We start from the raw sequence: 17831 nt of genomic DNA on the forward strand, positions 1-17831 counted from the left end.
GAGCATATATCAAGAACTAAAGCTTTGGTAAATTCCAAATAGTATAGCATTTTATCTTTTGTGGATGTTGTCAGAAGAAAAATCCTCTTCATATAAACGTATCTACATGAATTCAGTGATTTTTTTTCTCTATTTTTCACCTTCTTCAATGGGAAATAATGCTACTCAAATTTAGCAAGTTTCTCATACTCACCATCTATATATTTAGATGACAGTGGTTGGCTATAAGAAGCATCTACATATAAACTACATTTTTAATGTGTGAGGTGCCACAGATTCAAGGAACTATTGTTTTTCCCCAAGATTTATACTTGTGGTCCTGAGGTCAATGTCCCTGAACATTTTCCTTGGCCTAAATCTAATTGCCTTGGATTGAACATATCCAATAGCCCTCTCGAGTTAGGACACTCTCTTTCCCACCTCTGTCTTGTAGCATGTTGTATACTTACCTGTTGAGTTTATTACTCTCTCATTTCTAATTCTGAATTGTTCTCAGTCCAGGCAATTATTACCATAATTATCCAGGTAATTACTACCATAATTATCCTCCTAAAATAGCATCCCTTTTAGAAGCCTATCCAAGCTAACATTTTTTTCCTGAGTAGATTTTCTCAAATTTACATAATTTTGGTTTGGTTTATGTGCCATAGGCCAGCACCAGGATCACCTGATGTGTTTTTGCCAGTATTGGTTTATAGATCATATATGTTGCTTTCACTATGTATTAGTATTCTATATTTAAATCGGATATATATTTTGTCTCAAACAAATATTGTTTCTTAATAGAAAGACATTTGAGTGTAAATAAATCTTACACACATTTTAGTTTAAATGCACCAAATCACTTTCCATGACTGCCTTGAGTTAATGTCAAAGCTTTCAATTATGGTTATGCAAGCCTACCATGTAACTATTAGGTACATATTACTCTTGGTATGCCAAACATTTTGCATCTTGGTCTTTGCTTTCCATCTAAAAAAACAAGGCCTATCAGTATCACAGTACATTATTCTAAGACAGTCAAACCATATGTCTAACAGTTTCCATTCATCATAACTATGCAGTTTTCTCAAAAAGTTACTACTCAGTTTAATAACTATATAGTAATCAGTATGTCTAATACTGAATAAATTCCATTGTGATTATTTTGGTGGCAGAAACTCATTCATGTGCTCCCTAGGAGGTTTCCTTAATAATAGACATAACCTGTGAAATTCAAGACAAAGTATATTGCCATACTGAAAACATTCAAAATCTGTATTAAAAATATATTTTCCAATTATTCAAACTGTCTCATGTGAGTCATATGGGCCTAAATATTCCTAAGGTCTTCTAGGTTTTAATTTATCACCTTAACTTTTTAGTAATGATGATGATTTTAGAAATTAAATAGCTTTACTTTTCTTGTTATCTGAGAATACAGCTAAGAGACGATACTATTTTCCTGCTTTCAAACTATCACAAAGCGTCAAAGAAAAACTAGATTTACCTTTTTGTAAATCATTACCTTTTTATGCTTTTATTGGCCCTCTGCCCTTCAGCAATCACTTCCTCTTATTTTCATGTATCATTACATTTCATCCCTACCTCTTCTCTCTCTTACTGTTGCCTGAGAGTACAAACATCTGGTTTAATAAGAGTGCTAACCCATAAAGTGGCAACAATATGAATTTGGCTAGTGTTTCCCCATTGGCCCATTCTAGTTGGACAGAGTAAGGTTGTGTAAGTATAATCTTATAGATTTATCTCATTAACATGTTAACTAGGTCTCAAGAGTCTGAAATATTGAACCCTATCTGAGGAGAAAGAAGAACTCACCCCATCATTCTTTAGGAATTTCATGCTATTATATTTAGAAATATTGTCATGATGTATGACATGCCAATGAACTGAGAAGCACAAGTAAAGTTCTCAATGCAGGGGTGCAGGCGTGCAGGCACACTAAGGGACTAAGACCTACTCGTAGGACTATAGAACACTTCCCCTCCCCAACACCTCACCGACATTACTAAAAGATTATTTCCAGCAATTCCTCTTACCCAGTATTTCATGTTCAGCTATCAAGAAATAATTAAAAGACACACTGAAAGACAAATATAAAGCATTATACTAAGACATGGCAGGTTGGGCGCGGTGGCTCACGTCTGTAATCCCAGCATTTTGGGAGGCTGAGGCTTGTGGATCACGAGATTAGGAGTTCGAGACCAGCCTGGCCAATATGGTGAAACCCTGTCTCTACTAAAAACAAAAATTAGTTTGGTGTGGAGGTGTGAGCCTGTAGTCTCAGCTATAGTCCTGTCTCCACAGAGGCAGGAGAATTGCTTGAACCCAGGAGGCAGAGGTTGCAGTGAGCTGAGATTGCACCACTTTGCTCCTGTCTGGGCGACAGAGCGAGATTCTGATTCAAAAAATAAATAAAATAAATATATAAAAAGACATAGCAAGTATCAGAGCCACAGTCAGACACACAGCAGGAATGTTGGAAGCATCAGATACTCTCTATAAAAGGCCCACAGATGTTGAAAAAAAAATTTCATTACATTTTTAGCTTCAGAGAGCAAAATATAACTTTTTCTTATGAATTATTACATCATTTGGATGTTCCTGTGACTTCTCATCTGCTTATTTTAGACACACAAGAAATCATCTCCAGGGCACAGGCTAGAGTACAACTTGATTCCAATTCCTAAGTTTAGAAAACGGTTTATCTTATGAGTATCAACAAGTCATATTTATGTCTATGTAGTGTTTTCTATGTCTATGTAGTTTTCATAACATAGCTCCACATATCAGAATACTTTTTATTGTCCAGTAATGTAAATTCCAATATAGTAAAACCATTTCTTGACCACGTAGCCAAATCACTGGCTATGGATCAAGAATCAATATAAATCCATACCACATTATTTTTATTATCATTTAGATCTGATACTGCAAGGGGTGCTACTCATCATTTTACATTTTGAACTTACTTATTTCTTCCTTATTCTGTCAGTGTTTAGATATCAAAAGAATGCAATGCAACTACCTTCTAGTTTAAGTGTTGTTCCTCATGATTGTGTTACTGTCTATAATTTACTTTGTCCTTTGGCATCCTCCAGTAACCAAGCATATTGTACAGTCTGTCAAAGTTTGGTGTTAGATAAATTCCTCATAGAGAGCGGATGCAGGTGGTAGATACCACTATCTAATGCAGACAATAGTTACCTTCAGTTCTTCCTTCTCTTGCATATTATTATTTTTATTATTGAAGTAAAATATACATGTCATGTTTTATACTTTATCCATTTTAAAAATACAATTATGCAGCATTAAATACATAGTGTTCCACAGCAGTTATCACCATGCATCCCCAATGGTTTTTTATTTTCCCCAACTGAAACACTGTATCCAATAAACACTAATTTTCTATTCCTCACAACCCCCAGCCCCTGGAAACCATCATTCCCACTTTATGCTTCTATGAATTCTACTACTGTAGGAATCTCATATAAGAGGAGCCATATCATATTTGTTCTTTTGTAACAAGGTTATTTTATTTATCGTATCTTCAAGGTTCATCAATGTTGTGGCTTGTGTCAAAATTTCCTTGTTTAAGGATGAGTAACATTTTATTTTATGTGTACACCATATTTTGTTTCCCCATTCATCTATGGTTAAATACTTGGATTGCTTCTACCTTTTGACCATTGTAAATAATGCTGCTTTGAACATGGCATAGCATGTTCACCCCCTTCTTTCATGCCATGCCTCTGTAACCTATAACCTATATAATATTTTTAGTGAGATGGGAGACATGTCAAATTATATTTTACGTGTGCGCATACACACACACACATACACACACATGCTCACTTTTTGACAGCGTGTCCCTTTCCTTTATAGACATGATTACTGCCTATAATTCAGCTGACTTGGAAGTCTTGGATTCTATCATGTTTACAAACAGCTATGGAACATAATTATTGGCTTAATTTCCCAAACCCCCTGACCCTTTCAAATTTCTTTTAAAACCCTTGAACTATTTTTTCTGTTTGTGGATCCACCACTTCCAAATTCCACTGATAGGCTTTTCTTCTTCTTGGTGGTGGCAGCTCTTGAGCCACTTCACACAAGGTTTATTCTCCAGCTAGCCTGGCTCCAACAATTCTAAATCATAACTCTATTCTTCATCTTTCTCCCAAAATAAGCAATGGTGATTATATAAATTATTAAGTGAAAAATCATTTCAATGACTTTTTGTCAGTGTCAATTACAGCAATTCCAGGGTTAAAAAATTAAAATAACTCATGAGACTTCACAAAGAATTGTTATATTATGTGTTGTTAGAGACAAAGGGTACACAATACAAGAGGAGAATTAAGACACATAGACAAACGTGGAATCATACAAACCATCCGTGAAAGAGGAGCTTCCAAGACCCACTTTCAGTTTTACAGGACAAACTTTAGATTATAAAACAAAAGGTACCAAGATAAATAGGTCTTGTTTTAGTCTTAGGGAACCCAAAGCACACATTTACTGAGGGGTCTTTAATACCCCATTGGTTATGTAGCCAAAAGCAGGAAGAGATTCCACAAATCAAGTGCAGGTCAGTAATCTACACATTTTCAATAAAAACATCAAGTTGTTAAAGGGTTAAAGAGAAAAATAAATCTCTAGCTAGTGCATTTCATCTCTATCTTGTCCAAAGTTCAGTATAATGGCCAGTGTGTTTTGGAGATAAGCATAGAACTACCATAAACTATCTGTAAATTAATATATCTACATGTATTCATATTTCTATATAAATAACTTAGTAGTGATATATCTAGACATATTTAAAATAAGAAACTGAAAAAAATGTAAAATGTATAACAATTCACTTGTGTAAGAAACTTGATAACCACAATAGGGCAATCCTACATCTGATATTCACAAAAAAATTTGAGAATATTTGTTAAAGAATTCCTTCAAGTAAGTAATAAATTTTATTATATGTTCAGGGGAAAGCATAGGTTTCTATAAAAAATAAAATTCTCCACCAAGTAATTTGAAAATTGCTTAATATGACAACCTAATTTTCTTAGTTATAAGCAAAAGCATCTCATTACTGTGTTAAGAGTGGACACTTTCATTGAATTACCCTACTTTATGTGGAAAAAAACTCATCTAGCCATTTTTTTTATTTTCTTATTATACTTTCAAAGAAACATTTCACATGAGAATGTAACTGATAAATAGAACATAAAATAATGAATATGAGGTATATAGACACCCAGCAATGCATGTGTTAGCAAATAATAAAATATTCTTTAAAATTATGATGGTTATATTCAAATCTTATATTGTTTCTAGAATCTTCCCAGTTGATCCAGTCTATGGCTGAGAAATGATCTGTTGTGCTCATTGATCCCCGGAAATAAAGGAAGTTTTAGATATTTGAACTTTGGAGGTGTATTTATTTATTTTGTTTTCTCTATTGCATTATTGTTATGAAAACCAAACAAAAAGAGATGCAGATGAGAATAAGAAAAGAAACATATTCTCACAGAGTGGATATCTTATGGGAAGAGAAAGAGAAACAATGGATATGATGCCTTATAGTATCAGGTACAAATAAATTTTAAGAAAAAGAGTAAAGTAATATATGGTGCCCATAATTCTGAGGAGTTGACATTGTATCAGGGAAAAGCATGAAATTAAAGACTGATTCTTGAGAATGTCTGGAGATTTTCTTTTGCACAACAGGTAGCATACACAGCTCGACACTTACCACCACACAACTAATTTTCTTTAAGTAGCCCAATCTTGAGCACTTTTATGTTAAAAATAACATGTAGAAAATTACGTTATACTTCATGGGCTCTTTTATTTTTCTATACTCTCATATAAAGGGTTATTTGAATTCCACTTCCCCAAAATATCTTATTATGAAGATTCTTTCTCATAAAACCCTTTAATTCAGAGAAAGTGTAAGATCATTTTGGCACATGTGCTGCCAAAGTGAGCGCACAAAAGACCATTTTGGAATCAGAGACATTTAATTTTAAGGAAATGATGGCCAACCCTGGTTTTTCCATAAAGAAAAATCGCAAGCATTTCTATACACCAATAACAGACAAACAGCCAAATCAAAAGTGAACTCTCATTCGCAATTGCTACAAAGAGAATAAAATACCTAGGAATACAACTAACAAAGGATGTAAAGGCCCTCTTCAAGGAGAACTACAAACCACTGCTCAATGAAATAAGAGAGTACAAAAACAGATGGAAAAACATCCCATGCTCATGGTTGGGAAGAATCAACATTGTGAAAATGGCCATGCTGCCCAAAGTAATTTATAGATTCAGTGCTATCTCCAACAAGCTACCAATGACCTTCTTCACAGAACTGGAAAAAAAAAAAACATGTCAAACTTCATATGGAACCAAAAGAGAGTCCACATAGCACAAACAATCGTAAGCAAAAAGAACAAAGCTGGAGGCATCACGCTGCCTGACTTCAAACTATACTACAAGGCCACAGTAATCAAAACAGCATGGTACTGGTATCAAAACAGAGACATAGACCAATGGAACAGAACAGAGGCCTTAGAGGCAATGCCACAGGTCTATAACCATTTGATCTTTGACAAACCTCACAAAAACAAGCAATGGGGAAAGGATTCCCTGTTTAATAAATGGTGTTGGGAAAACTGGCTAGCCACGTGCAGAAAGCAGAAATTGGACCCCTTCCTGATACCTTACACTAAAATTAAATCCAGATGGATTAAAGATGTAAACATAAGACTGAACACCATAAAAACCCTAGAGGAAAACCTAGGCAAAACCATTCAGTACATAGGCATAGGCACAGGCAACGACTTCATGACTAAAACACTAAAAGCATTGGCAACAAAAGCCAAAATAGACAAATGGGATCTAATTAAACTCTGGAGCTTCTGTAGAGCAAAAGAAACAATCATTAGAATGAACCAGCAACCAATAGAATGGAAAAAAAATTTTGCAATCTACTCATCTGACAAAGGGCTAATATCCAGAATCTACAAAGAACTAAAACAGATGTACAAGAAAAAAAAGAAAAACAAGCCCATGCAAAAGTGGGTGAAGGCTATGAATAGACACTTTACAAAAGAAGACATATATGAGGCCAACAAACATGAAAAAATGCTCATCATCACTGGTCATTAGAGAAATGCAAATCAAAACCACACTGAGATACCATCTCACACCAGTTAGAATGGCGATCATTAAAAAATCTGGAGACAACAGATGCTGGAGAGGATGTGGAGAAATAGGAACACTTTTACACCGTTGGTGGGAGTCTAAATTAGTTCAACCATTGTGGAAGACAGTGTGGCGATTGCTCAAGGACCTAGAAATAGAAATACCATTTGACCCAGCAATCCTATTACTGGGTATATACCCAAAGAATTATAAATTGTTCTATTATAAAGACACGTGCACACATACGTTCACTGCAGCACTGTTTACAATAGCAAAGACCTGGAACCAACCCAAATGCCCATCAGTGATAGACTGGATAAAGAAAATGTGGCACATATATACCAATGGAATACTATGCAGCCATAAAATACAATGACTTCATGTCTTTCACAGGGACATGGATGAATCTGGAAACCATCATTCTCAGCAAACTGACACAACAACAGAAAACCAAACACCATATGTTATCACTCATAGGCGGGTGTTGAACAATTAGAACACGTGGGTACAGGGAGGGGAGCATCACACACTGCAGTCAGTTGGTGGGTGGGTGTCTAGGGGAGGGACATTGGGGGTGGGGAGGGATAATAAGGGGAGAAATACCAGATATAGGTGACGGGGGGATGAAGGTAGCAAACCACCTTGCCATGTATGTACCTATGCAACAATCCTGCATGTTCTGTACATGTACCCCAGAACCTAAAGTACAATTTAAAAAAATAAAAAATAAAAATAAATAAAAATGACAAAAGGTAGTTGTGCAATGTCTTTCTCTTCAAACTACATCCTCCAAATTTTTTGGATTGAACATTCTGTTTTTAATCCCATGTAATTTTATAGGTTGAGTATAAAAACAACAATGACAAATTATACTTTCTGATAAATGACCTAGGTGTCAATAATAAATAGTGTTATTAAGAGAATAACTATTAAAAAATAAAATGAAGTTCACACTCAAGTGAACGTCAGGTAATTTGATGTGGCTTCAGTAATAATGACCTAGGTGACAATAATAGTGTGATTAAGAGAATAACCATTAAAAAATAAAATGAAGTTCATACTCAAGTGAAAGTCAGGTAATTTTGTATATTATATATATACACACACACGTATGTAATATGTGTGCATTCAGGTTTTGTTTATTTGTTTGTTTTCTCTCATTAACACATCATGAGGCAGGCACCTCATGACTGAAATTCCACAATAACCTCATTTTCTTGTCCACCATAGCATGGCACTCTCATTTTATGCTTACTGCACGACTGTAACACCTCTGAGCATCATATCTTCCCTCTAGGCATGAAGAAGAGGGGAGGCACAGGACAATAAACATACCAATTGGGAAACCACATTTTCACTTAATTAGGCATATAGCAGATTTTCTAGAAATCTTATCTTCTGCAAATCTGCTTACATTTCATTGGTCAAAACATAGTTAAAGAACACCTTTCATTGTAAGAGAATCTGTGGCAATGTAGATTTTATTTTTCTTTTATAACTAGATGTATTGCTAACATGAACAAAAAATAAAATTGTTTTAATAAATATGAAGAAGCAATATTTAACAAGAAAATAATTATCACTGCCACACACAAAATGAAAGTCCAAGTTAAAGCATTAAGAGCTATTTTGTCTTCGCTCTTAACATTTTAAAAATCAGGTTCCAATATGACAGAAGATAATTTTTATGGTTGCCTGCAGAAGCAGAGAGACTCTGATACAAAGTTCAGGTTTAGATATCCAGGGTGATGACACCTGAGTATGCAAAGGTACATCACTTACATAATTTAGCAGGTGTGAAACAGCTTGAGAGAGCAAGGAATGGAGATTGGCCTGGCTATTTACTATGGTTAAGAAGTGGGGCCAGGGTTACTGTTCCTGCTTAGAGGGAATGACTTGCCTAGTTTGACTCGCCTGCCTGGGCTGAAGGAGGGCACATCCAGCCTTTCATATGAGTTGGCCCAGATGTGTGGCACCAGGGGAAGAGGAAGGATTAATGCTTAGGCATTATCAGCAGTTAATTATCAAAACAGAGAGTCAGAATCTTCACTGCACAAATGAAACCAGTTTTAAGTATATCCAAGTACATCTGAGGGTGTCATTTGATTGGCAATCCCATCCAATGTCACCAAGACACCTATCATACTAATCCCATGAAGTTTCAAAGGGTTTATGAATATTTTGTCATCCTTCAGATAGAGATGCCTTCAAGTACATGCCATTTTTCTTTGTTGTTCCTTCTAAAGCATTTACTGCTAATTTAATGAACAAGTTTTTACAGTGAACCAAAAGAGCAAGCTCCAGGCTACCAAACAGGTTGGAGAAGAGAAGAAAATGTCTTTGAATAGATTTGTTGAGTTGTAATTTAGGTATCATAAAATTTATACATTTTTACATTGGAATGTACAATTCAATGACTTGCAGTGATATAGCTTGAATATTTGTCCAAATATTTTTGTGACATATATTTCTCTTTTCTTTGGATAGATACCTAGAACTAAAATTGTGGGATATGTAGTACATTTCTGTTTAACTTATTAAAAAAACAAGAAAACAAAAAACGTTCCATTCAGTTTTTCAAAATGGATACACCATTTTATCATTTTATATTACTATTAAAAATGTAGAGGATTCGAGCTTCTCTATGTCCTCACCAACACTTGTTATTTTTAGTCTTTTTTGTTTATAGCCATTGTCCTTGATGTGTAGAGGCATGTCATTGTTATTTAATCTGCATTTCTAAACTAGGATGCTAAGCTTCTTTTTTCTTTGTTCTATTTAACAGAATATTTGAAACTTTATTTAGGTCATTTCTACCACTGCTATTTGTTGGTTCTCACTCTTTTTCATACATACATGTGCACACACACACATACATACCTTACTTGATTTCTAATATACACTGAAGAACTGTTATGAACTGTGGATGTTTTGCTTCTGTATCTTCTTATAAAAACATTCTGCTATTTTCCTGCATTTTGATATGGCAAATTCTTCAGATGCATTAGACATCAATGGGAATGCTTTGAAGTACCAACTGCAAAGTTATAAAAGTTATTACTTTTAGAAGTTAGATTGTTATACAAAACCTTCATTTTCTTTTAAAATACGGCTATACAATATTGTTTTTCCCCTTAAAAACTTGTAATGTATACATTTATTTAGTTCACAGGTGTTGATTTAATAGCTGTGAAAGAAAATAATAATTCTCAGGAAGTTTTACCTTTGATTACATTTTCTTTAATAGAGAATTATTACCTCCTAATCAGATTTAGTTGCTTAAAATCAAGTAAAGAGCTCTAAAAATTTACTCCAAGTGGTCAAGTGGTCATTTTATAAGTTTTAGATTTTTTTCTATTTTTTTAAATTTTAATAAAACCCTGGTACTGAATGTATTTGTCATTCCTAAATGGGAATTATGTGAATTGTTTTTCATCATATCTTGTATTGATCACTTGAGAACTCTAACAAGGGACTATGATCAATGGAGAGAAGAGGAGTGGGTCTGAGAGCTAATTGTGCGTGCCTGAACCTAAGGGCATGCTCTCTTCTACTGGTGGATGATGATAGCATGCTCATTATTTTTCCAAATTACAAATGAACACCCTACTTTTTTCTCATTGTCTATAAAACACCATCCAAAATGTCAATTAGAGACAATATTAAAAGTAATGAATTCCCTAGAGGAAGCCAAAGGAAGAAAACACATAATTAAAATGAAAGAATAAAGTAAAATGCTTTTATTAGTCACAGTCAGACAGTATATGTGTAAATCCCAAATGGAGGCCTTGGATTTAAAATGTCCTTATGTTTAATATAAGCAAAAGAATTTATTTCTGAGGACTCTCAAATGTACCATCAGGTAGTTAAATCAAAATATTTTTCCAATGTCACTACATGAACTTGCTTTGTTGGAGAAAAATGTTCTCACCAAAATTTCCTATGCCGAATAAATAATTTTTTCTCTCCAATTAAAAAGAAGTTGATGGGATTTTATTTTAGCTCTCTGTTGGAGGTCAAATCTCTATATGAATCCTCTCCATTATACAAAATAAAATTAGGGACATACTCCTTTTGATACAGCCTGAAGAAACAGATACAATATGTAGTAATAATTTTGACATTAAATTAGAAGTTACATTCATAAGAAATTGGAATGACCTGTTCATGGCCACATTCTACTAAATTATGCAGAGATTCTTGTTAAACGCGTTTTAAATCCAAATTCTAGTTTGCTTCCATCCTGTTTCTGTTCCCGTTTTTATCAGAGACATTTTCTATCCTGTACTCATGCATGGAAGCCAAGGGACATTGCCCCCACCGTAACCGACTAACTGTATAGCCTAATACATGGTTTCCATGAATCCAAACAGAATATGTCACTCTTCCAGGGCATTGAAGAGAGACAGTCAAATCAACGTCATAAGATTTGGCATCTATTTTGGAATTCGTCTCCCTTCACCAGTGCAGTATCATGGGAGATCCTAAATTAATTAAAGTTCTTGATGTTAACATTTTAAAATTTTTCACTCTTAGATATATACAATGTCGGCAATAAACACGATTGACTTGGCAACATTATAGAGAAATTGTATTTTAATGCAAAATTTTTTAGAGTATGAATTTACACATCAATATACTGGGTAGCTTAGAACCAACTTTTAAAATTGAGGATGTTTCTTATCTTGGCCCAGAATTCTAGCTCAAGTATGTAAATTTGAGAAACACTTCTAACTATAAACAAGATATCCTAGATGTTAATTCCATCATTTAGTAACAAAAATGTTACAATCTAAATGTTCATCAAAAATAAATGTGTAGGCTGGGTGTGGTGGCTCACGCTTGTAATCCCAGCACTTTGGGAGGCCAAGGTGGGCAGATCACTTGAGGTCAGGAGTTTGAGACCAACCTGGCCAACATGGTGAAACCCTGTCTCTACTAAAAGTACAAAAATTAGTAGGGCATAGTGGTGGGCACCTGTTATCACAGCTACTGTTAAATGTGTAGATTAAACATGGTAAAACATACAATCTAAAAAAAAGCATATCTAAAAGCATGTTGTCTCTACATGTTTTAATCTGAGTATTTTAAAAAACAAAAAAAGTTGGTAAAGAAAAAGTACCCTCCTGAGCAGTATTAAAGATAGCATTTATTTGAAAACATATGGAAAATTATATGAAATAATGTCTATTATTTTAAAGATATGTTTAATATGTGTAAAGTTCAAATATCAGAAAAAATTGATATAAAAAATAGTAATCATGTTTTGGAAGGGAAGTGACTAGGGTGTGGGATGATGATGATGGAGTGATTTAAATTTCATTAATAATATACAAATAATGGAGAATATAGCTATCTAGTACTTGTGCAATTAAAATTTAATAAATTGATTATTAAAATTTAGTACTCTTTAAAGTCTATGAATGACTTAAATAGAAATTGATAAGTAAATATTATGTCAGTCATATATTCACAGATTCATATTAAGAATTATGATATATCTCCTCTAGTGCAAATAGTTTTAACAAGGGAACTACTTTTGCCATATTTGAATACCACAGGTAAAAAATATATTGTTAATCATTAACCATGTGAGTTAATTTACTGCCACTGTAAAACATCTATGAAATCACAATTACTTTTCGCTAGCTATGAAGAAATTGCACCTTTCAAATTAAATGCAATCACTAAAATATTAGCATGAATATTTTGTAACTATAATGAAACAGTGATGTTGCATGTGCAACATGCTTACTTTTTTACTAATCATCTATATTATAATTAACTATTTATCATTACCACAAAGAGTTACATGCTCCTGTATCACTATAATTGAGAGCATCTCCAAGAAAGAATCATGTGAATCTTCCCAGAATTTTTATACCAGAAATTCTAATGCTTACACAAATTATTTTGATTTAACTATTATATGTAGATTATTTTACCAACATTTAATATTAAAAGCCATTTGTAAGTTAGTAAGAGATGGTTTTAATGTGTTCAGGTCTCTGACAAAATCCTGAAAAGGGTCTAGAAATTTGAGACTGAAAGGTGAACCACAGTAGAGACTCCAAGGCAAAGGTAAAAAACAAATTAGGTGTGTGTGGTACTGGGATTGGGAATGGGAGGAGAAGGAGGAAGAGGGTAAAAGAATGTACGTGAGTTTTTAGGGAGGATGATCAGTTTCATATATTTTGTTGCAGAGCCATTCTCTTAGTCTAGAGCCATAAATAATAATTTAGTATATATACATTTAAAATACAGTTTTTCTAAGATAATAAATGAATTTCCTTTTGAGAAGAACTTAGAATATTAATGCTTCTATTCGATTCATTTTGAATTGAATATATTTTTTGCATACCTTTAGAAGTATACAATATTTCACTGTACAGCCAAGTAAAAATGTATCAAAAAAAGCCACTTTAATCAATCTTGTCACTCCATGTTATATTTTGACATGTATATAAATATCACTGAAGTATTAGAGTAGCAGAATGACTCATAGTCCTAAAAACATAAATCTGAAGAGTAGTATGCGGAAGTTTTAACGTTCTAGCCTATACAATTAGATGGTTTATTTTTAACTTTACTCATAATATAATAAAATAAAATATGTGCTTGTGATTCTAGGAGATATCTGATCCACCGGAGAGCTGAAGGACCCTAAGGAGGGAGAGGGTTAGATGTTAGATACCACAACTATAAACTAGAGTGACAAATAACTTCTAACTTTTCACTTGCTTTTTTCCTACATTGCTTACATGGATCAGTGTTTTCCTCTTTGCTTTTCAAAAAGCAGCAGATGCCAGCTAAGGCAGCAAAGGGCAGGGGCAGCATCATAACTACAATGACTGGCTTGGTGGGGGAGCAGAAGACAACAAATAATGACAGGTTATATGGCCTACTGTTGTCAATTCTCCTCCACTTCATGTTTTAAGCAGCATAATTAGGTGTCAGACAATCTTTTGTAAAAATCAGTTCTTAATTTTTGTATAAGGTGTAAGGAAGAAATCCGGGTTTAGCTTTCTGCATATGGCTAGCCATATACACCATGGAACACTATGCAGCCATAAAAAAGGATGAGTTTGTGCCCTTTGCAGGGACATGGATAAAGCTGGAAACCATCATTCTCAGCAAACACAAGAACAGAAAACCAAACACTGCATGTTCTCACTCATAAGTGGGAGTTGAACAATTAGAACACATGGACACAGGTAGGGGAACATAACACACTGGGGCCTTTTGGGGGCTTGGGGTTTAGGGGAGGGATAGCATTAGGGGAAATACCTAATGTAGGTAACAGAGTGATGGATGCAGCAAGCCACCATGGTATGTGTATACCTATGTAACAAACCTGCATGTTCTGCACATGTACCCCAGAACTTAAGTATAAATGATAATTTTTTTAAAAAAGCAGTTCTTACAGTATATATAAAGTGAAGTAGGTGCTCTGATGGTAAACTGGGTGTTGACTTTATAGAGTTGAGTCTCTGTTTGTCATAGCATAAACTCATTAACCTCAGGGATGGCTCCTTTCAGTGAGTTATGCTCTGTAAAACTTAAGTACTTACTTTCATTACCATGACTATTGACAAAATCTTAAGATTCTTAGATATAACAAAATTCAGAACCATACTGCTATGAGACCTAGTACTTTACAGCATAATAGGTTGAATATGATAAATAATAACTTAATTGTACATTTTAAAATAACTTGAAGAGTATAATTGTCTTGTTTGTAATTCAAAGGATAAATGTTTGAGGAGATGGATACCGCATTCTCCATGATGTGCTTATTTTACATTGCCTGCCTGTGTCAAAACATCTCATGTACCTCATACATATGTACACCTACTATGTATCATCAAAAATTAAAACTAAAAAAAGAAATACATTGCTTATGAGAGAAACACTTAAGATGACAATAAATAGAATATTCAATATTTTTGTCAATTTCTGGTTTCTTTTTCATTTCCTTGGCTGATGATATAAGGAGCAGAAAATGATACCATGGACCAACATCAAGATATCTCAAATAGTAATATTTATATCTGACAAATCCAAGCTTGATATGAAAAACAACAGGCACAAGTAGGAGGCTGTAATTGGTATAAACAACACATTTACATCTAAATTAATGTCTCTAACTAGTAGACATCAGTTTATGTATTTCTTATATAAAGAGGTATAAAATAAAGTTTGACCACAAATAATATAGAATACACCATTTTATTAGCACATGAGATGGTGGCTTTGATATATCAACTTAGGCTACAAGTCTCCAGTTATTCAATTAAACATTAATAAGGGTGTTGCTGCAGAGATATTGTGCATATGTGATTAAAATCCATAATAAATTGGAATTATGCTAGATAAGCTGGGTGGGCCTGATACAACCAGTTGAAAACAGAGATGAGGACTTCCTGAAAAGGAAATGCTGCATGTAGACAGCAGCTTCAGCTTTTGCCCATGGTTCCAGGCTGCCCTTCCTAGTAGCCTGCTCTAGGGATTGCCAACTTGCCTAGCCAGACTCCATGACTGCATAAGTCAAGTTCTTACACTAATTCTATTAATAACTGTCTGTTACCAGCACTTCTCTGGTTGAACTATAATATGCCATACATGCATTAATAATTAATGAGCATTAATAAAAATGAAACTATGCCACAATCCAAAGAATCTGTATCAGGAAAAAAAATTATCCTCTAACACTAACACATTCTAATCAGAAATAAATCACATCAGATGGTTAAAAATCCAATATAATTGTAAATTAAAATCTATATCATGAAGAAATAATAACATTGTTAAACATAAAGAAAAATGGATGAAAAAAGAAAAGCTAATAAAAATAAAAGGAAGGAAAAGGAAAAGCAACAACAAATAATACATATTAGAAATTTGAACAATTTTGAACAGCTATATTTACAAACAAAACCTTGCTGACTTTATTAATATCTTGAGATATTACTATTTCCAAATGATAATGGCAGGCAGATTGTTTTAAAAACTATTTCTATCAGAAAGTTGAATACTTTATTTGCCCTAAGAGATCTTTTGTGTGCCTCCCATAGCACACAATATTGATATAATCGTGCCCATTCTGACAGATACATCTTATTCTTTTTATCCACCCTTCAAGACACCAGTCCTCCAAACTTGTTCTTACCCACTCCTTGCTTATCCTGCCAAATTCTTGGACAGTATATATGAATCAGGGAATATCTGTTCTTTTGACTCTGTCTCCATCTAGGCAAACTGGAAAACAGATGCATGGTTAAAAGAAGGTAACCATGGGAGGGTAAAGAAGAGGGCGTGGGAGGGGATGTAGATAGAGAAGGGTAAGTATTCTCTTTTTCCCCTATCTTTTAAGGCCAAGGCCAACTCAAAGCATACTCTAATTCTGAAAAGGACCCCTTCTTGTTGGTGTCAGCATATAGCACAAAACCATCTGTAAACAAACGCAAGGTTTTTCTTCCTCCACTAATTGGACACAGGGAATTTATAAGATATATTCTTAAAATATAGGTGTGAGTGAAAGGAGACTATAAGCAACAGGAATAGATACTTTGGGAATTTGACCTGTCTGTTCATGATTCTTATGTTGTTCGCTACTATTTGATAATGTAGAATTGCTGTATACTTAACATTTCGGTTAAGAGAATCAGAAAATGCCTAATTTATAATGGCCAGTTTAGCCTACATTGTCACTTAGTATTCCAAGGTCAGGCCATTCACTTCTTTATTAAGGCCTGTTGGCAAATGAGAACATTTAATTGCGGAAGACTACATGATTTCTCTCCAAATCCCTAAATCTAGGATGAGTAAAGATTTTCTATAAAGAACTAGTTAGTAATTTTTTTGGACTTTGAAGACTATATGGTTTCTGTCACAACTACCCAACTCCACCTTTGTAATAAAAAAGTAGACATAGACAATATGGGATCAAATAAGTGTGTTCAAATAAAAATTTGTGTGCAAAAACAGATGATAAGCTTGATTGGGCTAGCAGGGTAGAATTTTCCAACCACTGCCATAGACACTTAAAACACATTTGTAACAACTGTGTCACGATTTCCAAATAGAAGACAGCTGTGCTGAAGTCTAGATTTGCTGTAGAGTGTTCCCCTTCACTTGACCTTCCAAAACTGCAAGTTTTATAGGCTACTTCGTAGCTAAATCATAAAAGCATACTTAAAAATGTACACATTTCTTTAAAAAAATCCAAATTCTCACCAGACATTGGAATTTGTATTGGTTATAGATGGTATAAAGTTTTCCTTACAGACTACTGAACCTCTGGTAATTTCACCAAGGAAGTTGATTCTTGAATTTTTATTCAGGTTTTTCACCCAGCATTTATTCCTGTGACTTACTAAGTTCTTCTAGGATAGCTGCTACTTCCAGCTTACCAATTCTAGTAAGTATTAAGTTTTCTGAGGAGCAACATAGTATTCTTTGCTACAATGGCCATGTCCTTTTTGACTAACATCTGGTAAAACCTGAAATAGTTTATCTTCAAGAAAAGACTAAAGATATATTGTTATAAAAGCATACCTTTCACTCTCATTTGAAATAAAACTGATTCTAGTTTTACTGGTCAACAGATTTGATAGTTAATT

The 17831-nt window shown here is 34.0% G+C and overlaps 1 long non-coding RNA gene across 1 annotated transcript in view; it reads right to left on the bottom strand.

The window, feature by feature from the left end:
• The window catches only part of LOC105728800 (uncharacterized), a 257617-nt gene that overhangs the window by 44189 nt on the left and 195597 nt on the right, over positions 1–17831 (bottom strand). Inside the window, exon 5 of the long non-coding RNA XR_001110137.2 lies at positions 10090–10246. This is a non-coding gene — a long non-coding RNA (uncharacterized LOC105728800). The remainder of the gene's footprint in view (positions 1–10089; positions 10247–17831) is intronic.

Source organism: Aotus nancymaae, unplaced genomic scaffold (assembly GCF_030222135.1).
Source record: "Aotus nancymaae isolate 86718 unplaced genomic scaffold, 86718_ANA_hifiasm-v0.15.2.pri h1tg000062l, whole genome shotgun sequence".
NCBI lineage: Eukaryota > Metazoa > Chordata > Mammalia > Primates > Aotidae > Aotus > Aotus nancymaae.